The sequence below is a fragment of the Hesperophylax consimilis genome, chromosome 2 (genome assembly GCF_061612785.1).
Source record: "Hesperophylax consimilis isolate HC1 chromosome 2, BYU_Hcon_1.0, whole genome shotgun sequence".
Classification (NCBI taxonomy): Eukaryota; Metazoa; Arthropoda; class Insecta; order Trichoptera; family Limnephilidae; genus Hesperophylax; species Hesperophylax consimilis.
This window is the reverse complement of record NC_142837.1, coordinates 22008867-22023289: the sequence shown is the minus strand read 5'-3', so window position 1 is coordinate 22023289 and position 14423 is coordinate 22008867. Positions and strand designations below refer to the sequence as shown.

At 34.7% G+C, this 14423-nt stretch overlaps 1 protein-coding gene and 1 pseudogene across 1 annotated transcript in view; one reads left to right on the top strand and one right to left on the bottom strand.

Annotated features, from left to right (window-relative positions):
- The window catches only part of LOC149425799 (adipokinetic hormone/corazonin-related peptide receptor variant I-like), a 375276-nt gene that overhangs the window by 217818 nt on the left and 143035 nt on the right, over window positions 1-14423 (bottom strand). The gene's annotated exons all lie outside the window — the stretch shown is intronic.
- On the top strand, window positions 5056-13156 carry LOC149425800 (lewis-type alpha-(1,3)-fucosyltransferase pseudogene; annotated as a pseudogene).

The following is a 14423-nucleotide window of genomic DNA, read 5'->3' as shown; positions in this document are numbered from 1 at the left end:
GCAGGAACGCACGCATCTATCGACGTCCTTTCTTCTCGCCTCGGGATCGACCAGCCGGGCAAGATGAAGCGTTCACTTTACTCCAAAGTGATGCTGAGCATGAAGAGTTTCTACGCTTTTTTTTTTTTTTTTTTTAAAAGAAAGACAAACATTCCCGGGTTACGAATAACCCAACAATGTTTGAAAATCTCCTACTACCACCACAGAAAGCCGAAAATGTTGCTTGTGTTGTGATGGAGGACTTAGCCAGCCGAGGAATCGAACACGCGACGCTCGGGTGAGACCCAAGCGCTATGCCCACTCAACCACTGACCGGTCTAACATGTTTGCTCACCAGTTCCACTTTCAAGTCTCTCCCACCTATCTTCACACTCTGAGGAGTCTCTTTCACAACGTTTCCTGTCATGGCTACTCTTTGCCCGGGTCTTGCAAACCCTAGTAAGTACATCAGTTTTATTTCTACAGGACTCTACAAGGGTGATCGACAATGTCAGATCAAATTCTTCTACAATCTCCTTCATCAACCCCAAGCGTCACTTAACGAGCATCTCTGACACCTACTCCCGGTCAGTGTAGATCTCATCCAGCACAAAACCGTCGCCGAATCTGTAATGATCTCCAGAGTTTGAAGATTTCACTTGAGAGTCAGATTTAATCCCTTAAGGAAGGAAAAGTACCAGCATTTACAAGACTTAAAACAAACATTAGAAGAGGATTACCACTCCTTTTACAATAACCTTCCGCATCATTAAAATCATTAAATTGCATCTAAATAGACTGTCTCGACATATACATACATTGTTGTGTTTTATTTTGTGAATGTAAAATTCCTATCTTCCAAATTTTCCGCTAGGTTGTTCATAAAACTGTTCGCAGAAAAGTATGTATCTTTTGTAAAATACGTATCTCAATTCTCGGTTTTTATGTAAACTTCCTAACTCCGATTTGAAATAGAAAACCTTAACTTACAAAAGTTTAATGATTGAAAATAAATGCCGAAATATATTATATGTTCGAAACATTAATAAAAAGAATGAGCCGTCTTTCATTTTTTTTCACTACGAGGTTTTTTGTGCCCCCTGTAAAATTTTACATTTGGTGGTTACGCATTCTACAAATTAATGCGACGATTTATTTGCTGTCATTGCTCGAACCTTCGAAGCGTTCTTAAAGGAACATACTGTTTCATAACAATTTGTATTGAATTCAATCAATTAATTCAACGAATGTCGCAAATATTTTCGTATTAAGTTTTGATGCATTTAAAACCAAATTAATTCCTCACTTTTCAGTAAATGTCAAAAACAACATAAAATATTCTATGTCTTTGCTTAAGTATTCTTAACATCACATTTTTATTTACTTTATTTTTTATTTATTTCAATCGTTCTTTAGTAAGCGAGTTATTAATTTTTTTTTTCATTTTTTTTTTTACTAGGAACATTAACAGGTTTATAACATAACATGCATAGAGAGAGAGAAAAAATAAGTAAAAGAATTAGGTTACAACCCAATAACCAATGTTCACATCATGCAATAAAGATAAAGAAGGTTAAAAAGCAATAAACAAACAAAGAAAACAAAGAAAGGTTAAAAACAAAGAAATGTTAAAAACAAGGAAATAATAAGAGAAAATGTATATATATATATATACACGTATAAACACATACATACATATATATACATACACATGCATATACACATATAAATACATACGTACACACATACATATACATAGTTGCATACATACATACGCATACATACATGCATACATACATACATACTTACACACATTTTTTTATTTTTTTTTATTTATTTATTACTTGTAAATTATTTAACATTATAAATGATAACAATATGCAAATATAATTTTTTCGTTTTTTTTATTCTAATTATTTTTTTTTATTTACCTATATAAGGAACATTAAGTACCTATACTGTTTAATGATTTAATTTTTTTCTTTATTTTTATGTTATATTGTCGACATTTTTAACTTACTTTCGTTAAGTTTAAGCTTAAGTTACTGTTGACCAACCGAGAAAAGTTGCCCAAGCATCTGGAGCCAGTGAGACTATGGCAACCCATATTGGGATATGTTGTAGGGTCGAATATAGTAGGGAGGGAAAAGAAATTGGGACAAGTAAGGTGTTGAAGAACCTGGCTATTCAGATCTGGTCACTAAACACGGATAAAGTCATTTCATCAGGGCCATACTGAAACTAACACCCTGGAACATGCCGAAAATACTCATATACCTTTTACACATTACTTTAATGACAGAATTATGTAATATCACAAATTAATTAATTTTTGTATGAATTTTTTAATTCATATTCCTTTCTCACAAATTTAAATAACTTATTCCATATTATGCTGTCTCAGTTAAAGTCACAAGGAGGAAATCCATAGTTGGTTTTATTTTACTATAATATTTATGTACAAACTAAATATGTAAACTGTCAATTTCCCGAAAATGAATATATAAATTTACTTGCGCACGCCGGAATTTGTAGCCAAGGATCGAAACCACTCAACAAAGGAGGTCGTCAAAATTAAAAAAATGGCCATTAATGATCACATTCAGGAAACAATTGACCGGTCGGTGGCCGAGTTGACATCGCGCTTGGGTCCCACTCGGGCGTAGGTAGTTTGTTCAATTCCTCGGCTGGCTAAGTCCTCCATCACAAAACAAGCACCATTTTCAGCTTACTGCGGTGGTAGTAGGAGATTTTCAAATATTGTCAGGTTATTCGTAACCCGGGAATGTTTGTCTTTCTTTTTGAAAAAAGAATAAATAAATAAAAAAATTATGCTATTGGTTTAGATTTTCGCTGTTAAATATTAAATAAATTTAAAATTTTTAGTAAATAAATTTGAATAATTGTTAAAACCGCGATTAAAAAAAATACATGAAGTTTTTAATAAGCGAACCTCTTACTGACATATGTTTTTAAAAAGCGAACCTCTTAATGACATTCATGTTTTTAAAAAGCGAACCTCTTACTGACATATATGTTTTTAAAAAGCGAACCTCTTACTGACATACATGTATTTCAAAAACGAACCTCTTACTGACATATATGTTTTTAAAAAGCGAACCTCTTACTGACATACATGTATTTAAAAAGCGAACCTCTTACTGACATACATGTATTTCAAAAGCGAACCTCTTACGGACATACATGTATTTCAAAAGCGAACCTCTCACTGACATATATGTTTTTAAAAAGCGAACCTCTTACTGACATACATGTTCACTAGGTAATAGTACTTCTAATAGTGACATGTTTGTGGGTGGAACAGGGTGGACACCGGTAAAAGAATTTTTGTTCGTACAGGATGCGTTTTAGGTTCCAGGTTAATTTTGTTTGGCTGCCATTTTGGTTTGGATGACATTTTTTGACAGTCATAGAGAGTGGTCGATAACAATTTACTATCAGGCATCTAACGCCATGACGTGTTGAAATGATAAAAACATTTTATTAAAATAATTGTTCAATTGTGAAGGGCAGAGAAAATAAGTAGTGATAACGACTGGCCCCCACGAATTTTTGATTTGACCCCTCACGATTTCTTATTCTGAGGGTACTTGAAGAAAAAGGTGTACACCAATAAATGCATAAGGACAACATTCGAAACGAAAGTGCCAAAATAACTCCAGAAGTCTGCCAAAATATTATGACAAATATTGTGACAAATGTGCTTTAAACAGCTCGTCTTTACACCACGGCCAGATGTGGCCACTTGGCCGACATCATATTCCATGCGCCATGTTAAAATCCATATAATCAATCAATAACAAATAAATTATAAAATTGTATTTCATTTAAAAGTTTAAAAAAACATAAAATACACTCTGCACCAGTGTCTCAAGTAAAAATCGTGGACTAAGAGCTATGGGGTCTTAAAGAATGCTGAAAGTATCTATTGTGGCATTGCGAGCTGAAAATAAGAGCTATGGGGGTCTTAAAGCTTGCTGAAAGTATCTGTTGTGGCATTGCCAGCTGGAAATTGTTTTTAATTTCAGCTCGCAACGTTGTAACCGTCAGAAGTAACAAATGGAATATTGCAATCAGCACAACTAAATATTTGCTATCGACTCTAATGTATAAATTATTCCCGAATGTCAACAAAGATTTAGTAGCCACATCAGGGCCCCACGCATGAAGTAGTATTGTGATTTGGATGAATATTATATGTATTATGTGACAAACTAAGAAATGCTACTGCGACTTCATCATAATAGCAACTCGTCGAGGAAGGGCTATTTCGACGTACTACTTCGGTGTCATTTTACGGATAACCATTAGTAACACCTCCTTAAAAACACAATATTGATTAAATCAATATTTTTAGTGGGACTTGCGGGATGTTAGACAAATCGATTTTCTGTATTTCGTTATCTATTTGGGCCACACATATTCTAGTTTCCACACTAAACGCCAGAGTGAGCAGACCTATGAGCTGCGTTCGAGCAATTTAATATAATGCTGCAACTTTAATTCACTTATCAAAACCTTGTCAGCGTTACAGCATGATAAATAAATATGCGGGAAACACATCGATTCGTGATTCAGCTCGGCTAAATGTCGCTTTGAAGTTGGACACATTACGCATTTATCTCTCGCGGTTAGTTTGGTTTGTAATCGATGTGGTGTGATTTATATAATACGAAAGTTATTATAAGTTCAGGTAAAATATAACCGTTTTTAGATATTTTTGAAAAAATTATTGTTAAATAAACAAGTTTTGTGTTAAAATAGTGATATGTAAAAAATAGTGCAATGAAGTTTAAAAGAAAGATAGTAACATGTGTAATTGTTACCATTTACGTCTTTGCCATTCTCATACTGTTTAATTTTATAGAAAATGTGTTCAGCAGGAATAAATCGCTTATTTACGATTATAAACAAAGTAAAATGATCAACATCAAAACCATATTGTTTTGGCATCCTTTCTTTAGTGAGCGAGATTATAATTTTGGGTTTGGTAACAAGCCATTCTTTTATAATGGGTGTGAAGTTACGGATTGTTACACGACGGAAAATAAGACAATGATACATGTGGATCAATTCGACGTTATTATTTTTCACGGTCCATATCTCCACTCGACAGACTTTCCGAAGCTGCGTTCTCCTCATCAAATATATGTATACTTCAATATGGAGTCGCCGCAGAATCATCCGGTGGAAGCTCACTTGAACGGAGTGTTCAATCTGACTATGACGTACCGACTGGACTCAGATATTCAGCTGCCTTACTTCCAGATAGCAGATTTAAATAATAACATTATCTCTCCATCGTTGGACCCTAATTGGATGGAACCTTTCTTCGACCGTTCAATGATGAACCAAACTGCTATGGAATCCAAAAAGAAACCTGTGGCGTGGTTTTCATCCAACTGCAACTCAAAGAATGGGAGGGAAAGTTTTGTTAAAGAACTGCAATCATTCATCACGGTAGATGTGTACGGGTATTGTGGATATTACAGTTGCCCGAGAACAGACGAAAAAGCCTGCTTCGACATGCTGTCCAGAGATTATTACTTCTATCTGTCTTTCGAGAACTCAAATTGCGTGGATTACATTACGGAAAAGGTTCTGACGGCGTTGGAACATGATGTAGTCCCCGTCATTCTTGGTGGAGCCAACATAACGAGATATTTACCACCGTGTTCCTATATAGACGCGAGGAACCTATCTCCTACGGAGCTCGCAAGCAAACTTCACTTTTTGATGAGAAATCCGTCTCACTACTCTACATACTTTTGGTGGAAGGGTTTTTATAAAATTGGGTTTTCAGTGCCACCTTTTTGTGAACTTTGTAAGGTCTTGCACGATAAAAATTATAAGCCTAAAGCATATCAAAACTTGCAAGAGTGGTGGCACGGTACCGAGAGAGATCCGTATTGCCGAACATACAAATAATGATAGAACGACCAAGAAACATGTTTGCATTTGATATATTATGCTACTTCTTTAGGGATTATATTATCGATTGCAGAAAAACGCCCCGCAAATTCAGTTATTAGAGTTCTTTGGTGCATTTTGAGCGTGGGAAGTTTATTGACATTATCGCTTTTGTTTATTGAGGGGTGCTTTATTGAATCTGTCGTGTTAAATTAGATACACGTAATGTACGTTTGTGTATGTATGTATGCATGTATGCATGTTTATGCATGTATATGCAAGTTTCTATGTATGCATATGCATGTATATATATTAGGTCTCCATGTATGAATATGTTTCTGCAATAGATTCCTCTAGTTTTAACATAACTACTGTGACAATATGTACTTTCATACTATACTATTAAATATTTTTATCATATTAGCAATTTTACTTTTATTCGTAAAATATTTCATACCAGTTATATTCTAATTCAAATTGCTAATATGACATTGAAATTGAAATTTATAATACTGATTTGCTAATGCTACGTTTTAACGATAACTTATCTTGTTCTTAATTATTTATCAGTCACTTATTATGTTTATAAGTGTTTATGTTACAATCATTTTTTGAGCATTGTAATTCAAAGGTAAAAGGGGAACATATACATTTTAAAATTTTATTTATTAGATAATATTTTACCCTGTTATTATTGAACAAAGGCGTTTAAAACAAGAAGTTATAAAGTTAATTAATAAATCATAATGTTTATCTTTTTACCTTCTTACCAATAGGCGAGTTTTAGATTTTGCACGGCTAAAAAAAACAATTTAAAACGCGTTTATTAGTAAGGCCATAAATACATTATATTGTTTGAATTTTATACAAAATAACTATGTATTGATCACCGTGAAACAGACAGTTGTCTAGAATGGTAAGTAAATGTATCACAAAATTCTCACGTCAACACGATACGGTTTCAGAAGATGGTCTAACACTAAATGTGGAGATATTGATTTCATATCGTTCTAAAAAAACATATTGATCGTGGTGATTTTACGGCGGCAATGTATATTGATCTAAAGTAGGCTTTTGACACAGTGGATCATAAAGTATTGTTCGAAAAACTGAAACATTATGGCTTTATCGGCATTCCCCTCAAATTTTCATTTTCATTTCCTTATCTTACCCATCGAATTGCTTTTCGGCAGTAGAATTGGGTGGAGTCATGAGAGTAACTTAGGTAAAATAATTTGTGGAGTGCACCAGGGATTATTTTTTGAACCGTTGCTGTTCTTAATCTATGCTTATGAAATAACAATATGGGGTATTAAAAGAACTCTACAGCTTTATGCGAACAATACAGTATTATTTTTTAAACAAACTGAATATAGCGGAGGTTAACATGGAAATGAATGGTGATGTTTCCCATCTCACAAGCTGGTTGAGAATAAACAAACTGACCGTTAACGTAAAAAAATGAATTACATACTTTTCGGCAACAAGAGAAATTGCAGCCTCATTATTAAAATTAGTGACAACACTCTCGAAAAGAAAACGAACACAAAATATTTGGGCCTGATTGTAACTTCCCAGCTATCGTGGGACCTCCACATAATAATAATAATAATACTAAAAATGCTAAGAACTTTTTTCCATAGGAAAGCTCATAGCTCAGAAATGCACAAAATAATTTGCAAGGCAGATAGAAATATTACACCTTTAAATTTATACGATGAGAATGCCAACATTTTTATAAATCCCAACCAGGAATTATTAGATTCCTGGTCAAATAAAATTTTACACGCAAAACACTTCAATTATCTCAACCAAACGTATGTTGACAAAATTTCGTCAAACAAATGGTTGAGTATTGGAGAGTTGAGCGCAGAAATAGAAGGATTTATGCTTGCCATTCAGAATAGAGTCATTAATACTAAGAATTATAGAAAGCATATAATCAAAGATACAAATCAAATTGATGATTTGTGTAGAAAATGTTTGGCTTTTCCGGAAACTATAGAACATATTATATCGGGATGTTCTATATTAGCACCGTCCGAGTATACATTTAGGCACAATCAAGTTTTTTAAATAACTCACCAAAATTTGGTAATTAAACATAACTTGATTGACTGCCGTAATGTAGTACCATATTATGAATACGAACCAAATTCATTTTTAGAAAACGAATTTTATAAAATATATTATGATAAAACTATACTAACAGACCGAGCGATTAGTCATAATAGACCCGATATAGTTTTACATAACAAAATTTAAAAAAATAACTTATATCATTGATGTCGCTATTCCAAATACCTGTAATATTCAAAAATCTGTTAGTGAAAAAATATGAAAAAAACACAGATTTAGGAAATGAAATAAAAAGAATTTGGCATTCTCAATCTATAAAAATATTACCATTCGTTATTTCGGCTACTGGCATTATACCTAGCTCTCTAATTAAAAATTTAGGCGTATTAGATCTATCAAAAAAATTATATATAAAGATGCAAAAGTCGGTCATTTTGAATACATGTAGGATAACAAAAGATTTTTTAAATATTTATGTTGAGGGATCAGTAGGATTTATAGGCCCTGTTAGAAGTTCTACCGAGCCGAACCCTCTGATATGAAAATATCTGGAGTCGGTGAATTATTTTCCCATTTGATCTCTGGTGAGTTGACGTGTTGTTCTTGTATTGTTTTGTATTTATTTTGCTTATATAATGCACTTACATAATGTTGATTGACTAGATGATCATTTGTGGAAAAGTGAGTGGAAGGGTTAAGTTTTTCCTTTGTGGAAGATTTAACCAGGACAACTAAATCGTAAGTTATAAAAAAAAAAAATTGGATGACTTGTATAGCGCCGTTTTTGTGCAAAATCACCTCAAGGGCGCTGTCATGTGAAAGAGAATATTACCCCAAAAAATGGTGTTACTATATATTGGCTTTAAGGATTATTACCCATTTATTTACTAACTTCGGTATTTTATACTACGGTACATTCACACCTATACTATCTCTACTGTATCTGGGGATTTGCCTCAAAGAAACCGATAGCTAACCTGCAGGTGGTCCAAAACCGAGCTCTCAAAAATGTTCTTGGTCTTCCATGGGACACACATGTCAAGGACAAATATTCAATTTCTGGTGTCCTTCCAAACACAGTCTTTCCCAAACATGAAACAACGAACGCCATCCTACAAATTACCAAACAATCAACCCACACTATCATCAAGCTACTTTAAATTCAAGCATTAAAATCCGCATTCCTCTAACACACATTTCAAGATATGGTAATCTCTTAACTTTACTGCCTACACATTCCATAACTCTCTTCCAGATTTTTATAAAAACAGCCAGCATATCCAAAAAAATCAATGCAAGGATTTTAAAGAATATTTTTTTAAAACATATAAAAACGAAAATACGTAATTCGTATCGTGTTATATTTTGTCTTGTTTCTTTCTCTCTCCTTTCGTATCCCTGTATTTGTAATCAATCGAAATCTATTTTTACCATCCTTCTTATAAATTCCTAACTTGACTTTGTGCTTATTTATATAGTATATATCTCTTTATGTTTCCATTTCTGTTTCTTCTTGTTTGTTCTACCGAACCTCTCTTTTTCTGTTTTTATACTTTTTTGTATGTGAAACTTATAATTTTGATTTTTTTTTCTTTTTTTGTACTGTTACTGATACGAAAATACAAATGTAAAATTGTACCTATTAACTCCCACCTATGTATTGTAAGTTCCTCTCGTTCTACGATGAGTTTTGCAACTCATCAAGATTTCTCTAGAGAGAAATAAAAATAATAAATAAATATATAAAATGCTCTGTAAATGTCAATTGAATACCATGTGTTTCATAAATAAATAGAAAATAGACTAATGTTGACAATAATAAATTTCCTTCCCTTAATGTTTATCTATCTGTAAGTGCTGTTTTTGAAATAATGTGCTTCGAATTAGTTAGTGTTAGCAATAATTACTAACATTAAAATGACGCAAGACTCTTAATGGGGCTTCGCTCGAAGCTCACATTTTAATTGATTCCGACCATTTTGTAACATTAACATATAAATTTATATATTTATTTTTAAGAGCCATCCCTACGGATGTAAGTTATTTATACTTAAGATTAACAAAAACCGTACCTTGACATTAATTTTTTTTTGTAAAAAGGTTTGTATATTTTATAAAATGCTTTTCAATTACAAAATTAGCGGTAAGATCAAGATTTTATTTTTCAGACGATGAATCAGTAGCTTTTCCAGGAATTACTTTAGAAACATCTGAGATTTTAGTAATATGTTCATTAGAAATAATTACAATAAGCCCAACTAAAAGATCAATTTTCTTGGCTTGCGAAGGCAAAGTCGACCGTAAGTACCTGCATTACGCCGGGCCGCTCACAGAATATTGTTTTTACACCACTACATCACTTATGTCATTCGTGTGTAAGATTCCCACTTTAATTTAGAGAATTGCTAAGGCAAACTCAACCGTAGGTATGTCCAATACACCAGGGCCGCGCGTCGTATATTTCTGTGCATGGCTTCTTCACTTACGTCACTAAGATTCCTATGTTATTTTGTATATGTGCATAATATTTTTGAGATATCGTTTGGTTAGAGAGAAAGGGTTCTAGAATAATTGCTCTAAAGTTTTTAGATATGAGAGCTTAAACTTATTAATTAATTTGCGTTTTTTAAATATTTGCTAATTAAGTTACTAAAACACATAACATATTGTGGATACCAATTTATTTGCTGTGTGTACCTTTTTAGTGGGAAACTTTAGAATTTAGGGTACTTGCATTTTTTCTGTAGGTATAACCACAATTAACTCTGGAGAGTTATTTTATATAACTTTTCAGTGCATTCTAAATACTGTTCAATTTTAGAAATATATTTACGCAATTTTGCATTTTAAAGTGATCAATTTATTTTATCAATTTAAAATGTTACAACTCTTGTTGAAACTGTGTCATTTTATTTAGGTAATACAAATCGGTTTATAGACAACAGATGGCACTGAATGTTTATTTTTCTATTACCTACAAACCTACGTAAAGTTGAATCTAAAATAAACTCCCCAATGCGATAAATACAAAATCTTAATTTTCTCAAAAACTTCAGTTGGAAACTTTTGAAGGCAACAAAATGTATTAAATATGTCTCACCATGGCTAAAAAGTAATTGAATCTTCATAAACTATAATAAAACATTTTACCTAACCTTTTCTAAAAATAGTAAAAATAAACCCCCCAATAACCTCAAAATTAGAATACATGATGTTAACTGTAATCGAAAAATATGCTCATCTTGCTTTGAACTCGGAAAAGTTGAAAAGATCAAATATTTAGGTATTATTATTGATACAAAATTTAATTGGCAGTCACAAATTAATAATACCGTCTGTAAATTAAGATATCTTACATACACATTTTTCAGACTAAAAGAAGTGCTCAATGTTGAAAAACTGAAAATTATTTATTTTTCTTTGGTGCAATCTTCACTCATATACGGAATAATAGGATGGGGCGGTGCGTTTCATGCAAATATAAAACTTTTACAAATAACTCAAAATTATATCATCAAAGTTATGTATAGTCGGAAAAGAACATTTTCAACAGATGAGTTATACAAAGAATCTAAACTATTCTGTCTTCGTAAACTATTTATTTTGCAAACTATGAAATACATCTAAAAACAAAAATAAATTCGAAATAAATGAAAACAGAACAAACATTAGAAATAATAATATAGTTTATACTCCCCAAATGAACACAAAACCAATGCAAACACACTACAGTTTCATTGGACCTCGTACTTTCAATCTTTTACCGACAAATATTTAAGTGATTACTAAACTTCCTCAATATTTAAAGGAGTTAAAATCATGGCTTTTCGATGCAGCAGTTGAAACTTTTTTTATTTAATTTGTTTCAATTTATGTTTCTCATAAAATATTCACAATTATATTACAATAAACACTTATAACTTCACTATACACTATTGTAAACACTTTTTATACAAACCGCTTAGACAAAATGTAATCTTGTTTTTGTTTTATATGCCCACAGTTTGTTTATTTCTAGGTACAATAATATAATAACTTAAATATATTACCCACGCACAGGCTGCGCTTTAGTGGGTTCCCATTATTTTATATAATATTGTATGTAATTAATGTAAAAATTGGGGAAAATAAAGTAATTAAAAAAAAAAAACTTCACTCTTGCCAAACGGCTTATGTAGTGAGGTCTTGATTATTGTAAATTCATAATTATTATTTTTAGGCATTTGTTGTTTCAGGCAAAATGGATCAGTAAATCAATAACTTAAGTGTACGAAACAATATACTGTCCGTACAATAACTGTAGATACGAAGGTAGCTGGGTACACTTTTTAGCGTTTTCAGTCTTGGTAGATGTTGTAGAGCCTTTGTGGTGGAGTTTAATGCCACGATCAGAGAGGAATTTATTCCAGATCTGAACTGACGAAAGGAATTTATTACTGGCAAAAACTGAATTTACTACTAAATAAAACACTTGAAAATATTTCTTGAGACTTTGGAGACTTGGAGATGGTTTCTTCAGGAGAGAGGATTCTCTTTCAGAGGTAGTTGTTGAACTGACTTTGTATGGAATTCGGTTCTCTATTTATAGAACGTTTTCAAATCGAATCCTCTCGGAGGTGTTCTATCCTCTTTCGTGAGGAGTAAAGTGGTTAGGTATTTTTCCTCTCTGCAATTATCTTGTTGAGAGGAAAGTTATATTTTAATATGATACCTTTCACCAAGTCAGTTCAATCTACCAAAACCATCTCCCGCAGTCCCGTTTATTTATTTTATAAATAATTATACAAGTTTTCATATTGGGTTTGAAGTTAAATATCTTTGGTTTGAACATTTCCCAAAGGGTAACAAATATAGTTAGATATAATTATTCATGCAAATATATTAGTATATAATCATTTTTTTATGTTGATATTCATTTCGTAGTTATATCTTGCATCTTTTTCCCGTAAATCCAGTCTGATGATATCACAATTAATCACATTTGAATCTGTTATCAGTGTTTGATAAGAAAGTCAAGGTGATATGCCGTGCTGTGATTGGTTGGAGACGGCGGCCATCATGGAATTCCATCCGGGGAGTAGTGGAGGGGGACCTACGTAAATACTGGGTAGCCCTCCTAGCCGTGGTCACTTCATGGGTTGGTGTGTCCGAGGGAGGTGCTGGATGATTATTTTCAGATGTTTTTCAGGTTCTGCTATTATATTCCTATGTAATTATCTTGATTAATCACATATAATACATCATTTGATTGAGTTATTTTGATGTAAAAATTTCCAAATGTGTCGGCGACACGGTATCGAGCGGTTTCGGGGTTGAAGTGTTTTTGTGATTTTGGCGTAAATATGAATTCTCTTGAAATATTCTGGAGGTCTGGATACGTATGATACACTCCCCCCGTACAGTCTCGCCTGTACTCAGCTATTTGATCAGACGTATCTTCTTCTGATGTTTTTTCAGGTTGGAGGTCGAGGGATGAAAGAAGGGGTGCTGTCCAGATTTTGCCAGTGTAGAGTCATGTCAGCACCATCCGGGGTCAGCAGGTGGGGGTGTTGTCCTGACTTTGTCATGTCAGTGAGGGATAGCCGCTCAGTCCCGGTGTCGTCAGGGGGGTGCTGTCCAGACTGCCGTGTCAGTGAGGGTTCGCTCAGTGCCGGCGTTTGTCTGGCGCCCCCTGCAGGAGTAGGAAGTGGGAGTCGATTTTGCCAGCTCAGCGCCAGCGCCATCGTGGGGGTGCGGGCCAGACTGCCGTGTCACTGAGAGTTCGCTCAGTGCCGGCGCTTGTCTGACGCCCCCTGCAGGAGTAGGAAGTTGGAGTCGATTTTGCCAGCTCAGCGCCAGCGCCATCGTGGGGGTGCGGGCCAGACTGCCGTGTCAGTGAGGGTTCGCTCAGTGCCGGCGTTGTTGTCTGACGCCCCCTGCAGGAGTAGGAAGTAGGAGTCGATTTTGCCAGCTCAGCGCCAGCGCCATCGTGGGGGTACGGGCCAGACTGCCGTGTCAGTGAGGGTTCGCTCAGTGCCGGCGTTGTTGTCTGACGCCCCCTGCAGGAGTAGGAAGTTGGAGTCGATTTCGCCAGCTCAGCGCCAGCGCCATCGTGGGGGTGCGGGCCAGACTGCCGTGTCAGTGAGGGTTCGCTCAATGCCGGCGTTGTTGTCTGACGCCCCCTGCAGGAGTAGGAAGTTGGAGTCGATTTTGCCAGCTCAGCGCCAGCGCCATCGCGGGGGTGCGGGCCAGACTGCCGTGTCAGTGAGGGTTCGCTCAGTGCCGGCGTTGTTGTCTGACGCCCCCTGCAGGAGTAGGAAGTTGGAGTCGATTTTGCCAGCTCAGCGCCAGCGCCATCGTGGGGGTGTGGGCCAGACTGCCGTGTCAGTGAGGGTTCGCTCAATGCCGGCGTTGTTGTCTGACGCCCCCTGCAGGAGTAGGAAGTCGGGATGTTG